The sequence below is a fragment of the Oncorhynchus nerka genome, linkage group LG2 (genome assembly GCF_034236695.1).
Source record: "Oncorhynchus nerka isolate Pitt River linkage group LG2, Oner_Uvic_2.0, whole genome shotgun sequence".
Taxonomy (NCBI): domain Eukaryota; kingdom Metazoa; phylum Chordata; class Actinopteri; order Salmoniformes; family Salmonidae; genus Oncorhynchus; species Oncorhynchus nerka.
In genome coordinates, this window is record NC_088397.1 from 83,256,269 (window position 1) to 83,274,687 (window position 18,419).

Sequence of the window (18,419 nt, forward strand, 5' to 3'; positions counted from 1 at the left end):
TGATACCCAATAATGACAAAGTGAAAACAGGTTTTTAGAAATGTATGCAAATGTATAACAAATAAAAACAGAAATACCTTATTTACATAAGTATTCAGACCCTTTGTTATAAGACTCGAAATTGAGCTCAGGTGCATCTTGTTCCATTGATCATGCTTGAGATGTTTCTTCAAGTTGATTGGAGTCCACCTGTGGTAAATTCAATAGATTGGACATGATTTGGAAAGGCACATGCCTGTCTAAATAAGGTTCCACAGTTGACGGCGTATGTCAGAAGTAATTGTCCGTAGAACTCCGAGACTGTGTTGAGGCGCAGATCTGGGCGAGGGTAGCAAAACATTTCTGCAGCATTGAAGGTCCACAAGAACACAGGGGCCTCCATCATTATTAAATGGAAGAATTTTGGAACCACCAAGACTCATCCTAGAGCTGGCCGCCAAACAGAGCAATCGGGGGGAGAAAGGCCTTGGTCAGGGAGGTGACTAAAGAACCTGATGGTCATTTTGACAGAGCTCTAGGGTTCCTCTGTGGAGATGGGAGAACCTTCCAGAAAGACAACCATCTCTGTAGAACTCCACCAATCAGGCCTTTATGGTAGTGTCCAGAATGAAGCCACTCCACAGTAAAAGGCACATGACAGCCCGTTTGGAGTTTGCCAAAAGGCACCTAAAGACTATTAGACCATGAGAAACAAGATTCTCTGGTCGGATGAAACCAAGATTGAACTCTTTGGCCTGAATGCCAAGTGTCACATCTGGAGGAAACCTGGCATCATCCCTACGGTGAAGCATGGTGGTGCAGCATCATGTTCTGGGGATGTTTTTCAGCAGCAGGGACTGGGAGACTAGTCAAATCAAATCAAATCAAATTTTATTTGTCACATACACATGGTTAGCAGATGTTAATGCGAGTGTAGCGAAATGCTTGTGCTTCTAGTTCCGACAATGCAGTGATAACCAACAAGTAATCTAACTAACAATTCCAAAACTACTGTCTTATACACAGTGTAAGGGGATAAGGAATATGTACATAAGGATATATGAATGAGTGATGGTAGTCAGGATCAAGGCAAAGATGAACAGAGCAAAGTACAGAGAGATCCTTGATGAAAACCTGCTCCAGAGCTGTCAGGTCTTCAGACTGAGGCGAAGGTTCACCTTCCAACAGGACAACGACCCTAAGTACACAGCAAAGACAACGCAGTAGTAGCTTCGGGACAAGTCTCTGAATGTCCTTGAGTGGCCAAGCCAGAGCCTGGAGTTGAACCCGATTGAAAATCTTCGGAGAGACCTGAAAATAGCTGTGCAGCGAAGCTCCCAATTCAACCTGACAGAGCTTCTGTTTTTGTGTATAAACTCGAAATCCTCTTCATCAACACAATACACCACATTCACACAATACACCACATTCACACAATACACCACATTCACACAATACACCACATTCACACAATACACCACATTCACACAATACACCACATTCACACAATACACCACATTCACACAATACACCACATTCACACAATACACCACATTCACACAATACACCACATTCACACAATACACCACATTCACACAATACACCACATTCACACAATACACCACATCCTTGATATAGCATATTCATTATTATCATAATGCAATCTCTAGATTGAGTGTGTGTATGTGTGTGTGTGTAAGTGTGAGATAGAGTGCCAGTGTGTTTGCTTGAATGTGCGGTTTCTGTATCACGTACATGTGTGTGTTTAGAGTGAGCTGATTCAGTGTCGGTGTGTGGACATGAGTCAGACAGGTAGATCAGTATGATAAAATGGGCGCGCGCACTCTCGGACAAACGAGCGAAGTATCGTAATGGGTTCAGCAGGTGGAGCCCTGATTCAGTAAACTGGTTCAGTTTACTGTTCCTGAAATGAGATGAACGTGAGATTGACAGAGCCGCTCAAAAACAGCTCCGCTTCAAGTTAGCTTCAACAATGCGATAGTTAGACAGATGAAGTCAACAAGTCTCGCCTACTTTTTAGTCTTGTCTTCAATTATAGACGCGCATCGCTGAGGCGTGTGTCAGTGTATGTGTGAGAGAGAAGTTAACCATATATTTTTTTTTTAGAGTTGTCAAGATATTTCATTAGCCTGTATCAACAACCTTTTTGTCAAGTGTGCTGTTGGACCATTTAAGAGGAACTCATGAATCGCAAAATTGGTGTACATGTTGCTCACTTGTTGCATTTTATTCGCTAATTAATATCAGTGTGGAAGACTTCATTCGTCAAGATGGTAGAAAACGGATCGCAAATGTGTCAAATAGCCTAGTGACTGAGGTAGGTTACTTATTATTTGGTCCACTCTTGTATTTTGTACAATTTGAATTTGCAATATCATCTTGAATCCTTGGTTTACATTTTAATGGAAGAATTGGGGCGATGTTTTAGCGCGTGTGAAATGTCAACGAGCTTTTGCATTTACACACGTTGTTGATAATGCATGTATACCTGTTGCGTTGTCTTGTGCTTCAGAATTAACTCTAAAGTGATGATGCACCTCAAAACGCGCTCAGTGCTGAATGTTGTAAAATTCATGATTGTTTTTCCTTACATAACAGATGGACCTATAGAATCTGGAACTGAAATAGAGACAGATGGACCTATAGAATCTGGAACTGAAATAGAGACAGATGGACCTGAAATACGTTTTTCGACAGTGACAGGTAGGATTCCATATTTCACCAATATCAAGGTAGAGAGAGAGAGGGAAAAAAACTGGACAAATGAGAGTATTACACACACACAGACAATAGGCGGGATGAGGTCGTAGTGTGAGGAAATAGTTACACAGTTTCACATGAGCCATGCCAGAGGAATTGACACCTCAATTCCAAATCTCTTTCTCTTCCTCTCTTTCTCCATCCCTCTTTCTCTTCCTCTCTTTCTCCAACCCAACTTAATTCACTGTGTGTGTGTGTGTGTGTTGATGAGATTTTTAAAAATGATCTAAACCGTGTGACATTGTATTAGTATCACTTTACCTGAAATGTCAATATGAGGGTTACAGGTTAGTCAAGGTCATTTGTATTGGGGGTGGTTTCGGGGACACAGATTAAGCCCTGTCCTGGATAAAAGAGCATACTCAATGGGGAATCTCCATTGAAATAGCTTTTATGCCCAGGATTGTCTGGAAAACCAGCCCATACATAGTCTTTTGGGAACTTGGTATATTTTTTACAATTGATTTCACCTTAATTTAACCAGGTATGCTAGTTTAGAACAAGTTCTCATTTGCAACTGCGACCTGGCCAAGATAAAGCATAGCAGTTCAACACAGAGTTGCACATGGAATGAACAAAACATACAGTCAATAATACAGTAGAAAACAAAGTATATATACAGTGAGTGCAAATTAGGTCAAATAAGGGAGTTATAAGGCAATAAATAGGCCATGGTGGCGAGGTAATTACAGTATGGCAATTAAACACTGGAATGGTAGATGTGCAAAAGATGGATGTGCAAGTAGAGATACTGTGGTGCAAAAGGAGCAAAATGAATAAATACAGTATGGGGATGAGGTAGATAGATGGGTTGTATACAGATGGGCTATGAACAGGTGCAGTGATCTGTGAGCTGCTCTGACAGCTGGTTCTTAAAGCTAGTGAGGGAGATGGGAATCTCCAGCTTCATTGATTTTTGCAGTTCGTTCCAGTCAGTGGCAGCAGAGAACTGGAAGGAAAGGCGAGTAAAAGAGGAATTGGCTTTGGGGGTGACCAGTGACATATACCTGCTGGAGCGTATGCTACGAGTGGGTGCTGCTATGGTGACCAGTGAGCTGAGATAGGGCAGGGCTTTACCTAGCAGAGACTTGTAGATAACCTGTAGCCAGTGGGTTTGGCGACGAGTATGAAGCGAGGGCCAGCCAACGAGAGCGTACAGGTCGCAGTGGTGGGTAGTATATGGGGCTTTGGTGACAAAACGGATGGCATTGTGATAGACTACATCCAGTTTGCTGAGTAGAGTTTTGGAGGCTATTTTATAGATGACATCGCCGAAGTCAAGGATCGGTAGGATGGTCAGTTTTATGAGGGTATGTTTGGCAGCATGAGTGAAGGAAGCTTTGTTGCGAAATAGGAAGCCGATTCTAGATTTAATTTTTGATTGGAGATGCTTAATGTGAGTCTGGAAGGAGAGTTTACAGTCTAGCCAGGTACCTAGGTATTTGTAGTTGTCCACGTATTCTAAGTCAGAGCCGTCCAGAGTAGTGATGCTGGATGGGCGGGCAGGTGCGGGCAATGATCGGTTGAATAACATGCATTTAGTTTTACTTTTATTTAAGAGCAGTTGGAGGCCACGGAAGGAGGAGAGTTGTAATGGCATTGAAGCTCGTCTGGAGGTTAGTAACAGTGTCCAAAGAAGGACCAGAAGTATACAGAATGGTGTCGTCTGCATAGGGTTAGGTGGATTAGAGAATCACCAGCAGCAAGAGCGACATCATTGATGTATACAGAGAAGAGTCGGCCCGAGAATTGAACCCTGTGGCACCCCCATAGAGACTACCAGAGGTCCGGACAACAGGCCCTCCGATTTGACACACTGAGCTCTATCAGAGAAGTAGCCTGGTGAACCAGGCGAGGCAATCATTTGAGAAACCAAGGCTGTTGAGTCTGCCAATAAGAATGTGGTGATTGACAGAGTCAAAAGCCTTGGCCAGGTCGATGAATACAGCTGCACAGTAATGTCTCTTATCGATGGTATATGTAAAGTATTGTGTAAATGTAACGGTTTTCTTGTGGTGAATGAGAGGCCGATCAAAATGCAGCGTGGTTATATTGATTCATGTTTAATAAAAAAAAGATAAACACGAACACTACAAAACAATAAATGTGGAAAACCAAAAACAGCCCTATCTGGTGCAAACACAGAGACCGGAACAATCACCCACAAACACACAGTGAAACCCAGGCTACCTAAGTATGATTCTCAATCAGAGACAACTAATGACACCTGCCTCTGATTGAGAACCATACTAGGCCGAAACATAGAAATACCCAAATCATAGAAAAACAAACAGACTGCCCACCCCAACTCACGCCCTGACCATACTAAATAATGACAAAACAAAGGAAATAAAGGTCAGAACGTGACAGTAAAGTATTGTGTAAAGTATTGTGTGCTATTGCTTGGAAAATGTACAAATTGGACAGGGTGACAACAGGAGGCAGTTTGGCTCCAATACTAGGACTGTTTTCCTCATGGAATTAAGTCTGCTTCATGTTTTGTCTGCTTGTCTGAAACTCTTGTTTGATCGACTATATGATTTCTGTTTAAAAGAACACTGGGTACACACAAAACGTGCCAAGTTATTAATTAACAGTACATTTATTATTGAATATCAAATGGATGGCCATTACCCTTTCTCTTTAGAAAGAAGACCACCACAATGACTTTGGTTGCTAGTCAATTGATATGCATCAATGAAGTGATTGTTATTTTCTCAATAATACGCTTGTTGCTATTTTTGTGTTTCCCTCCAGCAACTGAACATGCTGTACCGTCTCTTGGTAGACTTTTATGGGAATTAAAGTTACTTTAGCTTGGTCACAGATCTGTTTGTGATGTCGTGCCTGAGACAAATCACTGGGGAGCATTACAGAGTGGCACCCATTGGGCTACTACACCTCACACCACCTGACACATTAGGCTATTGCAACTGTACGTGTGTATTTTCTACTGAAAAACCACTGGCTAACCTAAAATCCCCAGTGTTTCCCGGCTGTACGAGAGAGCGCAGTGAGAGAGAGCAGTGAGAGAGAGCAGTGAGAGAGCGCAGTGAGAGAGCGCAGTGAGAGAGAGCAGTGAGAGAGCGCAGTGAGAGAGCGCAGTGAGAGAGAGCAGTGAGAGAGAGCAGTGAGAGAGAGCAGTGAGAGAGAGCAGTGAGAGAGAGCAGTGCTGACAATGGGGACAGTGTTGTGGGCTAGAAAAGACGAGAGGTGAACATCATTGTTGCCTCTTCCTGGTTTTACATCAATTCAGCTGACCACACACACACTTAAATGGTTTGGATGAATATTGAGTTTTACGGTTACAATTACCACTGAAGAATCTAGTGATGTCATGTATGCCCTATTTCCTCTTTTATAATGCTGTGTGCCTGTCACTGTGGTTGTAGGTATTTACATTGGAATGTACACAGAGTGTTGGAATTGTATGTTGTGTGTGTGTGTCTGTGTGTGTGCGCGCGCATGTTTGTCTCAAACTACTGTCCCGTGTGGCTCAGTTGGTAGAGTATGGCATTTGCAGCAACAGGGTTGTGGGTTTGATACCCATGGGGTACTGGACAGAAAAGAGGTATGAAAAATGTATGCACTCACTACAGTAAATCGCTCTGGATAAGAGCATCTGCTAAATTATGTAAATGTAGAGTTATTTATTGAGAGGTGCATTGATACGATATAAATATCAAATGCCTCATCAACAATGGTTACTTTTGGTGTAATGTGTCACACCTGTGTTATACTGTATCTATCATCAAGTCAGCACATGCATCAAGTCAGTCTCATGACATTAGGATAGGGCGATGTCAAATGTTGTCCTTTAAGTACACATAAAACATCATGACATATACGATTGTATCGTTTAATAAAATAAAATAAAAGACTGCTAAAAAGGAGCTCGCATACTACAGGAGGGATGAGAGGGGATGTGGCACAAATAAGGTGTGTGTGTGTGCCAAAGCCTGCATTTCAACACATTTTGCCATATGCATAAAGAAAAATGTGCAGTTTTAAAACAAATTTGTTGTTTATTGGTTAAGGTCCCCCTGGAAGTCGGGGGTCCCGGTGCACGTGTCCTGCGTGCCCGTTCGGTAATCCGGAACAAGAACAAGAAACTCTGCTGATAATTATTCAATGATTCACATTTTGCCTCATCTCCCTCTCTTATTAGGCCTAGGCTTCTGTATGTTGTGTGTAGGTCCTATACAGTGCCTTGCGAAAGTATTCGGCCCCCTTGAACTTTGCGACCTTTTGCCACATTTCAGGCTTCAAACATAAAGATATAAAACTGTATTTTTTTGTGAAGAATCAACAAGTAGGACACAATCATGAAGTGGAACGACATTTATTGGATATTTCAAACTTTTTTTAACAAATCAAAAACTGAAATTGGGCGTGCAAAATTATTCAGCCCCCTTAAGTTAATACTTTGTAGCGCCACCTTTTGCTGCGATTACAGCTGTAAGTCGCTTGTGGTATGTCTCTATCAGTGTTGCACATCGAGAGACTGACATTTTTTCCCATTCCTCCTTGCAAAACAGCTCGAGCTCAGTGAGGTTGGATGGAGAGCATTTGTGAACAGCAGTTTTCAGTTCTTTCCACAGATTCTCGATTAGATTCAGGTCTGGACTTTGACTTGGCCATTCTAACACCTGGATATGTTTATTTTTGAACCATTCCATTGTAGATTTTGCTTTATGTTTTGGATCATTGTCTTGTTGGAAGACAAATCTCCGTCCCAGTCTCAGGTCTTTTGCAGACTCCATCAGGTTTTCTTCCAGAATGGTCCTGTATTTGGCTCCATCCATCTTCCCATCAATTTTAACCATCTTCCCTGTCCCTGCTGAAGAAAAGCAGGCCCAAACCATGATGCTGCCACCACCATGTTTGACAGTGGGGATGGTGTGTTCAGGGTGATGAGCTGTGTTGCTTTTACGCCAAACATAACGTTTTGCATTGTTGCCAAAAAGTTCAATTTTGGTTTCATCTGACCAGAGCACCTTCTTCCACATGTTTGGTGTGTCTCCCAGGTGGCTTGTGGCAAACTTTAAACGACACTTTTTATGGATATCTTTAAGAAATGGCTTTCTTCTTGCCACTCTTCCATAAAGGCCAGATTTGTGCAATATACGACTGATTGTTGTCCTATGGACAGAGTCTCCCACCTCAGCTGTAGATCTCTGCAGTTCATCCAGAGTGATCATGGGCCTCTTGGCTGCATCTCTGATCAGTCTTCTCCTTGTATGAGCTGAAAGTTTAGAGGGACGGCCAGGTCTTGGTAGATTTGCAGTGGTCTGATACTCCTTCCATTTCAATATTATCGCTTGCACAGTGCTCCTTGGGATGTTTAAAGCTTGGGAAATCTTTTTGTATCCAAATCCGGCTTTAAACTTCTTCACAACAGTATCTCGGACCTGCCTGGTGTGTTCCTTGTTCTTCATGATGCTCTCTGCGCTTTTAACGGACCTCTGAAACTATCACAGTGCAGGTGCATTTATACGGAGACTTGATTACACACAGGTGGATTGTATTTATCATCATTAGTCATTTAGGTCAACATTGGATCATTCAGAGATCCTCACTGAACTTCTGGAGAGAGTTTGCTGCACTGAAAGTAAAGGGGCTGAATCATTTTGCACGCCCAATTTTTCAGTTTTTGATTTGTTAAAAAAGTTTGAAATATCCAATAAATGTCGTTCCACTTCATGATTGTGTCCCACTTGTTGTTGATTCTTCACAAAAAAATACAGTTTTATATCTTTATGTTTGAAGCCTGAAATGTGGCAAAAGGTCGCAAAGTTCAAGGGGGCCGAATACTTTCGCAAGGCACTGTACATTACTAATGATAGGCTATGGAAATAGACCTACTCTACACTTTGTTTCTTTCATAAGCTTTGTTTAGCTGTAAGTTTTCTTTTGACTCCTCATTCGATTTTTCCATCTGGTTTCTGACCTTCAAAATGGTTCCTTCCCATTTGAAAGCTGCAACTTTAGGACATTAAACACGTTATTAGAATAGCCTATTTGGGAAATACTCTTAATAACTTGTATTAATGCTTTTGATAGGCTATTTTAATTAGTATGATTTTGCTTTAGTCCATTGGGTTAGCAAAAGCAAAGAGGAAGGATGCATGAATTATTTATTTTAGACTAAGCTTTGATCAACTGAAAGGTTTGTTCAAACTACTCGTTCAATTTTTCTATCTTCTATCTTGGTTTGTTCAATCTCTCTTTATTTATTTAGGCCTATCATGTTTGTTTTTAGGGTATTCAAAAACAACTTCTGAGAACGCTGTTAGATAAATTCAATGTTTGATCATGAAGTGGTGGGAGGAGGCAGGAGAAAGACAGAATAAAACTGAAGTCATACTCATATCAAATGGAGAGAAAAGACAAAATGAGGGTTTTAAAATAATTCAACACTGGAGTGCCTGCGATAAAAAACAAACTAGGCTATCGCCATATCAACCGCCATTGAGAGGGAGAAAAAAATGAACCTATTTTCTGACTGGATATTTTGCGCCGCCTTGGTGAACATCTTCGCTCTGTCTACATCGTTCTCTTGCATTCTGTCAATAGTTCATAACATATTTATTGAAATAAGTAATGCAGGCTATAGCAAAGGTAAGCATTTGACATTTCTTGACTGTTCGAGTGCTCTCATGATTTTTTCCTAGAACTCAAATAAAATAAAGTGAACTATTTTTAGAACACAAGCGATGCACTGGGAAACAATATGTGAGCATTTATCTATAGGCCAACAGTGAGCAACAATGCCTCATTTATCATAACCATTACAGATAACAAATCCTAATTGCTAAATTGCCCCGTATACACTGAACAAAAATGTAAATGCAACATGTAAAGTGTTTGTCCCATGTTTCATGAACTGAAATAAAATATCCCAGAAATGTTCCATACGCACAAAAAGCTTATTTCTCACAAATCGTTTGCACACATTTGTTTACGTCCCTGTTAATGAGCATTTCTGCTTTGCCAAGATAATCCACCTGACAGGTGTGACATATTAAGAAGCTGATTAAACAACATGATCATTACACAGGTGCACCTTGTGCTGGGGACAATAAAAGGCCACGCAACACAATATCAATGTCAAGATACATTTATTGAAAAGGGTTATATTATATATCAACTGGATATATTTTTGTGAAACACAATCTTCAACAAGGCTGTAACCTCAGCAGTGGCTCTTGCTTATAGAAGCCTATGGTTGATTGGATAATTTAGCAGACACTCTTATTTCTCAAGCCCTTATCACTGTCTCATCCCGTTTGGGCAGCCACAAAGCACATTCCACTGAATAGTTTTACAGTATACATATTTTTTTGTTTAGCTCTGCTTAAAGATCGAGCTTTGACGTCCTTTTGAGTACACGATTACTCATGCCTATCCCTAGAATAGGCCACCTGGCATGACCCTGCTGTGGGCTGCCCGGTCAGCTCTTAACTGCTTGGTGCCAGTCAAGTTGAAATAGGCTATACATCGTCCGTCACACCATGATGTCGTCGCCATCGATAATGGATGTCAATCATCTTCGATATCCGATACTATCGTAATATCGGCCAACCCTGCATGACATTGTTATGATCCTCTCCTTCTGAGCATGTTACCACAGTTTTTACACTTTGTTTTTCGTACTTTTCGACGTTTACAGCCCAAAAAATGGCTCTCATGACTTTCTGAACTGTCTCCCGAGAAGAAACAACAGCAACAATATCGTTTAACAATTGTGAGTCTGTTTTAGCCCTGAAAAATTCTAAAGTACTGGTGAGCTTGTGACTAGCTATATTTTTCTCTCTCTTTTTGCACTCTCTCATGTTTCTCTTTCTCACATGTCTCTCTCTCATTTCGCTTTCTTTTTCTCTCTTTCTCATGTCTCTCTTGCTCTTTCTCCCACGTCTCTCTTTCTCTAACTCTTTCTCTCTTTCTCATGTCTCTCTCTTTCTCTTGTCTCTCAACTCTGAGTCAGAGACCCCACATCTTAGCCCTGAGGGGATCGACATTGTGAAAGAACTTGATACCTCCATGACTTTGACCTCTGACCTTTTGATAGATCGGCCAATGGTATTCCAACACAGTTACCATTGGAAAGGATGAATTACAGAATTAACAGAGAGAGAACGAGTGAAAGAGAGCTACATAGAAAGAGAGAGTGAAAGAAATAATAGAGAGAGGTAGAAAGAGAGTAAAAAAGAGAAAGACCACTTGGAGAGAGAGGGAGAGAGCGAGAGAATGAGAGAGAGCGCCTCCATCCACAATGTCTTTGTGCCACCCAGTAGTCAAGTATGAGAAAGTATAGCTTTTGCCTTTGCAAAGTAAGTTGTTACTTCATCATTGTGGCTTTTAAAAATAAGGCGAATAGCTTTTCTATAAATAGTTGTCTAGTGTACACACTATGTAAGTACGACTTAGGCATGCTGTTTATGTGCGTAACATGGCCAATTGCATGGTTTGTTTAAGTTAACATACTCTTCCACCCCCCCCCCCCCCATAAGGCTCCATACAAGGCTGAACATATTGACAGGCACACACACCCTCCATATGACTCCTTATGAGGCTGAACATATTGACAGGCACACACACCTTCCATAGGACTCCATACACACACACACGCCACACACACACACAGAGATTGAAGTGTGTGCATGCAAATCGTGACACTATAAATACATTGACAGACATGCATATATACCACACACAAACACACACGCCATACACTCACAAAGACACGTGTGTAAATGACAAGTTGGATGATGCTATAAATACACTATATATGCAAAAGTATGTGGACAACCCTTCAAATGAGTGAATTCTGCTATTTCCGCCACACCCATTGCTGATAGTCGTATAAGATCGAACACACAGCCACGCAATCTCTATAGACAAACATTGGCAGTAGATTGGCCTTACTGAAGTGCTCAGTGACTTTCAACGTGGCACCATCATAGAATGCCATCTGTCCAACAAGTCAGTTCATCAAATGTCTGCCCTGCAAGAGCTGCACAGGTCAACTGTGAGTGCTGTTATTGTGAAGTGGAAATGTCTAGGAGCAACAATGGCTCAGCAAAGTGGTAGGCCACACAAGCTCACAGAACAGGACCGCCCAGTGCTGAAGTTCGTAGCGCAAAAATTGTCTGTCCTCGCTTGCAACACTCACTACCAAGTTCCAAACTGCCTCTGGAAGCAACATCAGCACTAGAACTGTTCGTCAGGAGCTTAATGAAATGGGTTTCCATGGCCGAGCAACCATACACAAGCTTAAGATCACCATGCGCAATGCCATGTGTTGGCTGGAGTGGTGTAAAGCTCACCGCCATTGGACTGGAGCAGTGGAAACGTGTTCTCTGGAGTGATGAATCACACTTCACCATCTGGCAGTCCAACAGACTAATCTGAGTTTCGCAGGTTCCAGGAGAACGCTACCTATGCCCGAATGCACAGTGACAACTGTAAAGTTTGGTGGAGAAGGAATAATGGTCTGGGGCTGTTTTTCTTAGTTTGGTTTAGGCTCCTTAGTTACAGTGAAGGTAAATCTTAACGCTACAGCATACAATAACATTCTAGACCATTCTGACCTTCTAACTTTGTGGCAACAGTTTGGGGAAGGCCCTTTCCTGTTTCAGCATGACAATGCCCCGTGCACAAAGCGAGGTCCATACAGAAATGGTTTGTCGAGATCGGTGTGGAAGAACTTGGCTGGCCTGCACAGAGACCTGACCTCCACCCTATCGATCACCTTTGGGATGAATTGGAACGCCGACTGCAAGCCAGGCCTAATCACCCAACATCACTGCCTGACCTCACTAATGCTCTTGCTCTTGTGGCTGAATGGAAGCAAGTCCCCTCAGCAATGTTCCAACATCTAGTGGAAAGCCTTCCCAGAAGAGAAGGCTGTTATAGTAGCAAAGGGGGGACCATGGTTTTGGAAGGAGATTTTTGACAAGCAGGTGTCCACATTATTTTGTAGTGTATATAGACACAAACACACACACACACACACACATGCATTTGAACATATGCACACTTTTTGCACACTTTTTACACAAATGTTAACCAACATCTGACACTATAAATAAACGCCTAGTTGCCTACATGCAGTGCATTCGGAAAGTATTCAGACTTTTTACACATTTTGTTACATTACAGCCTTATTACAAACATGTGCCTCATCAATCTACACACAATACCCCATAATGACAAAGCAAAAACAGGTTTTTCGAAATTAAAAATAAATAAATAATAAAAACAGAAATGCCTACAACTTGATCGGAGTCCACCTGTGGTAAATTCATTTGATTGGACTTGATTTGGAGAGGGACTGGGAGACAAGTCAGGATCAAGGGGAAAGATTAACGGAGCGAAGTACAGAGAGATCATTGATGCTGCTCCACAGTGCTCAGGATCTCAGACTGGGCGAAGGTTCACCTTCCAACAGGACAACAAATCTAAGCACACAGCCAAGACAACGAAGGAGTGGCTTCAGGACAAGTCTCTGAATGTTCTTGAGTGGCCCAGCCAGAGCCCGGACTTCAACCCGATCGAACATCTCTGGAGAGACCTGACAATAGCTGTGCAGCGATGCTCCCCATCCAGTCTGACAGAGCTTGAGAGGATCTGCAATGAAGAATGAGAAAAACTCTCCAAATACAGGTGTGCCAAGCTTGTAGGGTAATACACAAGCAGACTCAAGGCTGTAATCGCTACCAAAGGTGCTTCAACAAAGTACTGAGTAAAGGGTCTGAATACTTATGTAAATGTGCTATTATTATAATCTTTTAAATATATTTGCAAAACATTCTAAAAACCATTTATTTCTTTGTAAGTTACGGGGTATTGTGTGTAGATTGATGATTTTTTTTTGTATAAGGCTGTAATGTGACAAAATACATACATAAAGGGGTCTGAATACTTTCCAAATGCACTGTATACTACTTCAACGTATTGTGCTCCCGTAAAGAGACAAATGTCCACTAGTAACTTGACTGACACACACACACACACACACACACAGATTTAAAGTACTTACAGATGTATGGTAGGATCTTAATTTGAGCCAATTTGCTACAGCAGAAAAATAATCCTGCAGCAACAGGAAATATGAACAATAATGTAGATTATAAATATTTTTTTTATAGGGTTTGATACATTTTTCTTCAGGACAAATCAAGTCTGACATTTTAATGTACCTAACCATAAGCATCAATGCCTTCCTAAAAATCAATACACAGAAGTATATATTTTTAAACCTGCACATTTAGTTAAAAGAAATGCATGTTAGCAGGCAATATTAACTAGGGAAATCGTGTCACTTCTCTTGTGTTCAGTGCAAGCAGAGTCAGGGTATATGTAGCAGTTTTGGCTGCCTGGCTCGTTGCGAGACCATTTCTTCCTAACAAAGACCGTAATTAATTTGCCAGAATTTGACATACTTATGACATAACATTGAAGGTTGTGCAATGTAACCTAGGTTGTGCGGCAGGTAGCCTAGTGGTTAGAGCATTGGACTAGTGACCGAAAGGTTGCAAGATCCAATTCTCGAGCTGACAAAGTAAAAATCTGTCGATCTGCCACTGAACAAGGCAATTAACCCACTGTTCCTAGGCCGTCATTGAAAATAAACATTTGTTCTTAACTGACTTAAATAAAGGTAAAATTAAAGATATTTAGACTTAGCTTGGCTGGCTGCCACCTGTTTGATAAAATACAGAACCGTTATGTTTTTCACTGAAAGAATAAATGTTTTGTTTACTAAATGATAGTTTCCGGATTTGACCATATTAATGTCCTAAGGCTCGAATTTCTGTGTGTTTATTATATTTAAGTCTATGATTTAATATTTGAAAGAGCAGTCTGACTGAGCGGTGGTAGGCAGCAGCAGGCTCGTAAGCATTGAAAAATCTGGACCCCTACAAATCAGCCGGGCTAGACAATCTGGACCCTTTCTTTCTAAAATTATCTGCCAAAATTGTTGCCACCCCTATTACTAGCCTGTTCAACCTCTCTTTCGTGTCGTCTGAGATTCTCAAAGATTGGAAAGCAGCTGCGGTCATCCCCCTCTTCAAAGGGGGGGACACTCTTGACCCAAACTGCTACAGACCTATATATATCCTACCATGCCTTTCTAAGGTCTTCGAAAGCCAAGTCAACAAACAGATTACCGACCATTTCGAATCTCACCATACCTTCTCTGCTATGCAATCTGGTTTCAGAGCTGGTCATGGGTGCACCTCAGCCACGCTCAAGGTCCTAAACGACATCTTAACCGGCATCGATAAGAAACATTACTGTGCAGCCGTATTCATTGATCTGGCCAAGGCTTTCGACTCTGTCAATCACCACATCCTCATCGGCAGACTCGACAGCCTTGGTTTCTCAAATGATTGCCTCGCCTGGTTCACCAACTACTTCTCTGATAGAGTTCAGTGTGTCAAATCGGAGGGTCTGCTGTCCGGACCTCTGGCAGTCTCTATGGGGGTGCCACAGGGTTCAATTCTTGGACCGACTCTCTTCTCTGTATACATCAATGAGGTCGCTCTTGCTGCTGGTGAGTCTCTGATCCACCTCTACGCAGACGACACCATTCTGTATACTTCCGGCCCTTCTTTGGACACTGTGGTAACAACCCTCCAGGCAAGCTTCAATGCCATACAACTCTCCTTCCGTGGCCTCCAATTGCTCTTAAATACAAGTATTTAGGCTCTGACTTAGAATACGTGGACAACTACAAATACTTAGGTGTCTGGTTAGACTGTAAACTCTCCTTCCAGACCCATATCAAACATCTCCAATCCAAAGTTAAATCTAGAATTGGCTTCCTATTTCGCAACAAAGCATCATTCACTCATGCTGCCAAACATACCCTTGTAAAACTGACCATCCTACCAATCCTCGACTTTGGCGATGTCATTTACAAAATAGCCTCCAATACCCTACTCAACAAATTGGATGCAGTCTATCACAGTGCAATCCGTTTTGTCACCAAAGCCCCATATACTACCCACCATTGCGACCTGTACGCTCTCGTTGGCTGGCCCTCGCTTCATACTCGTCGCCAAACCCACTGGCTCCATGTCATCTACAAGACCCTGCTAGGTAAAGTCCCCCCTTATCTCAGCTCGCTGGTCACCATAGCATCTCCCACCTGTAGCACACGCTCCAGCAGGTATATCTCTCTAGTCACCCCCAAAACCAATTCTTTCTTTGGCCGCCTCTCCTTCCAGTTCTCTGCTGCCAATGACTGGAACGAACTTCAAAAATCTCTGAAACTGGAAACACTTATCTCCCTCACTAGCTTTAAGCACCAACTGTCAGAGCATCTTACAGATTACTGCACCTGTACATAGCCCACCTATAATTTAGCCCAAACAACTACCTCTTTCCCAACTGTATTTAATTAATTAATTAATTTTGCTCCTTTGCACCCCATTACTTTTATTTCTACTTTGCACATTCTTCCATTGCAAAACTACCATTCCAGTGTTTTATTGTGCTATATTGTATTTACTTTGCCACCATGGCCTTTTTTACCTTTACCTCCCTTCTCACCTCATTTGCTCACATTGTATATAGACTTGTTTATACTGTATTATTGACTGTATGTTTGTTTTACTCCATGTGTAACTCTGTGTCGTTGTATCTGTCGAACTGCTTTGCTTTATCTTGGCCAGGTCGCAATTGTAAATGAGAACTTGTTCTCAACTTGCCTACCTGGTTAAATAAAGGTGAAAAAAATAAAAAATAAAATAATAATAATTCATTCCAACAGCACTTTGCTGAGTTTGCCAGCAGCTCTTCGCAATGCTTGAAGCACAGTGCTGTTTATGGCTTCAAGCCTATGAACTCCCAAGATTAGGCTGGCAATACTATAGTATGTATAAGAACATCCAATAGTCTAAGGTATATGAAATACAAATGGTATAGAGAGAAATAATCGATGCATCATAATTCCTATAACTACAACCTAAAACTTCTAACCTGGGAATATTGAAGACTCATGTTAAAAGGAACCACCATGTTCTCATGTTCTGAGCAAAGAACTTAAACGTTAGCTTTTTTTACATGGCGCATATTGCACTTTTACTTTCTTCTCCAACACTGTGTTTTTGCATTATTTAAACCAAATTGGACATGTTTCATTATTTATTTAAGACTAAATTGATTTTATTTATGTATTATATTAGGTTAAAATAAAAGTGTTCATTGTTCATTCAGTATTGTTGTAATTGTAATTATTACACACACACATATATATATATATATATATATATATATATATATATATATATATATATATAGACCGATTTAATCGGTATCGGCATTTTTTGCTTCTCCAATAATCTGTATCAGCGTTGAAAAATCATAATCGGTTAACCTCTAATATAGACATGCACACACATAGGTACACACACACACATACAGTGTATAATGCAAGAAATGGCAAGTAAAGTGATCCCATTCAACCGAAGTAGCAGCATCTGCTTGCCTAAATTAACCAGAAGGATGTCAATTGTGTAGACTAACTTTAGCAACAGGATGTGTGTGTGTGTGTGTGTGTGTGTGTGTGTGCGTGCGCGTGTGTGTGGTGTTAGGTTGTTGCAGCATCTTAGAGAGAATAATGATGGTTGTGAAAGTGAAGATTTCAACAGACTTTAAGTTTGTTCTCATGTCTATTTTTAGCCACAGACACCCTGCATCAATAGACACATGGATCAGCAGACACTCAGATCAACAGACACTCAGATCAACAGACACTCAGATCAACAGACACTCAGATCAACAGACACTCAGATCAACAGACACTCAGATCAACAGACACTCAGATCAACAGACACTCGGGTCAACAGACACTCAGATAAACCGACACTCAGATCAACAGACATCGATCAACAGACACACGGATCAACAGACACTCAGACGTGCAGATCAACAGACACACGGAACAACAGACACTAAGACTTGCAGATCAACAGGCACTCTGATCAACAGACACACAGATCAACAGGCACTCTGATCAACAGACACACGGATCAACAGACACTTAGACAGACATATCAACAGACTCTCAGATCAACAGACACGCAGATCAACAGACACTCAGATCAACAGATAAGTTCATATCATTGTTGTTTCCCCCTCTATTCTTAAAACACATTGTGGATCTTACGATTTAAAGTTATGAGTAGCTTTCAGCATACCTTTACCATATCGGGCCCATATTCACAAAGTGTCTCAGAATAGGGCTACTGATCTAGGATCAGTTTAGCCTTTTAAATCATAATGAATAAGTCACTGATCTGAAGTACATGAGTGTTATTCAGATAGTTACAAATGTTATACGTGTCTCAGTGTGGTTATAAAGTATCCTTTGGCTAGCCTTGTCCTATTCCTGCCCTTCTCTTTGATGTCATGGTGATACTCTTTAGGTCTCTTCAAGGTGTGTGTGTGTGTGTGTGTGCGCGCCCCCCACCATTTCCTCTGAAAACACACTCTTCTGGTAATACATGCTATTCTGTTGCCTCTGGGTAATTCCCGTAGCTGTTTTTCTTTTCAAAGATGAAAGGAAATGGCAACGTTAATAGATTTGTCCATGCTGAAGTACCACACTGGATATTTAATAAATGCAAATCAAATCACATTTTATT

General features: G+C 41.3%; 1 protein-coding gene across 1 annotated transcript in view; it reads left to right on the forward strand.

The window, feature by feature from the left end:
• The first annotated feature begins 1,947 nt into the window (after window positions 1-1,947).
• The window catches only part of LOC115122145 (histone deacetylase 7-like), an 81,412-nt gene continuing 64,940 nt past the window's right edge, over window positions 1,948-18,419 (forward strand). Inside the window, exons 1-2 of the mRNA XM_029651336.2 lie at window positions 1,948-2,317; window positions 2,599-2,703. The gene's annotated coding sequence lies outside the window, so the exon portion shown is untranslated. The remainder of the gene's footprint in view (window positions 2,318-2,598; window positions 2,704-18,419) is intronic.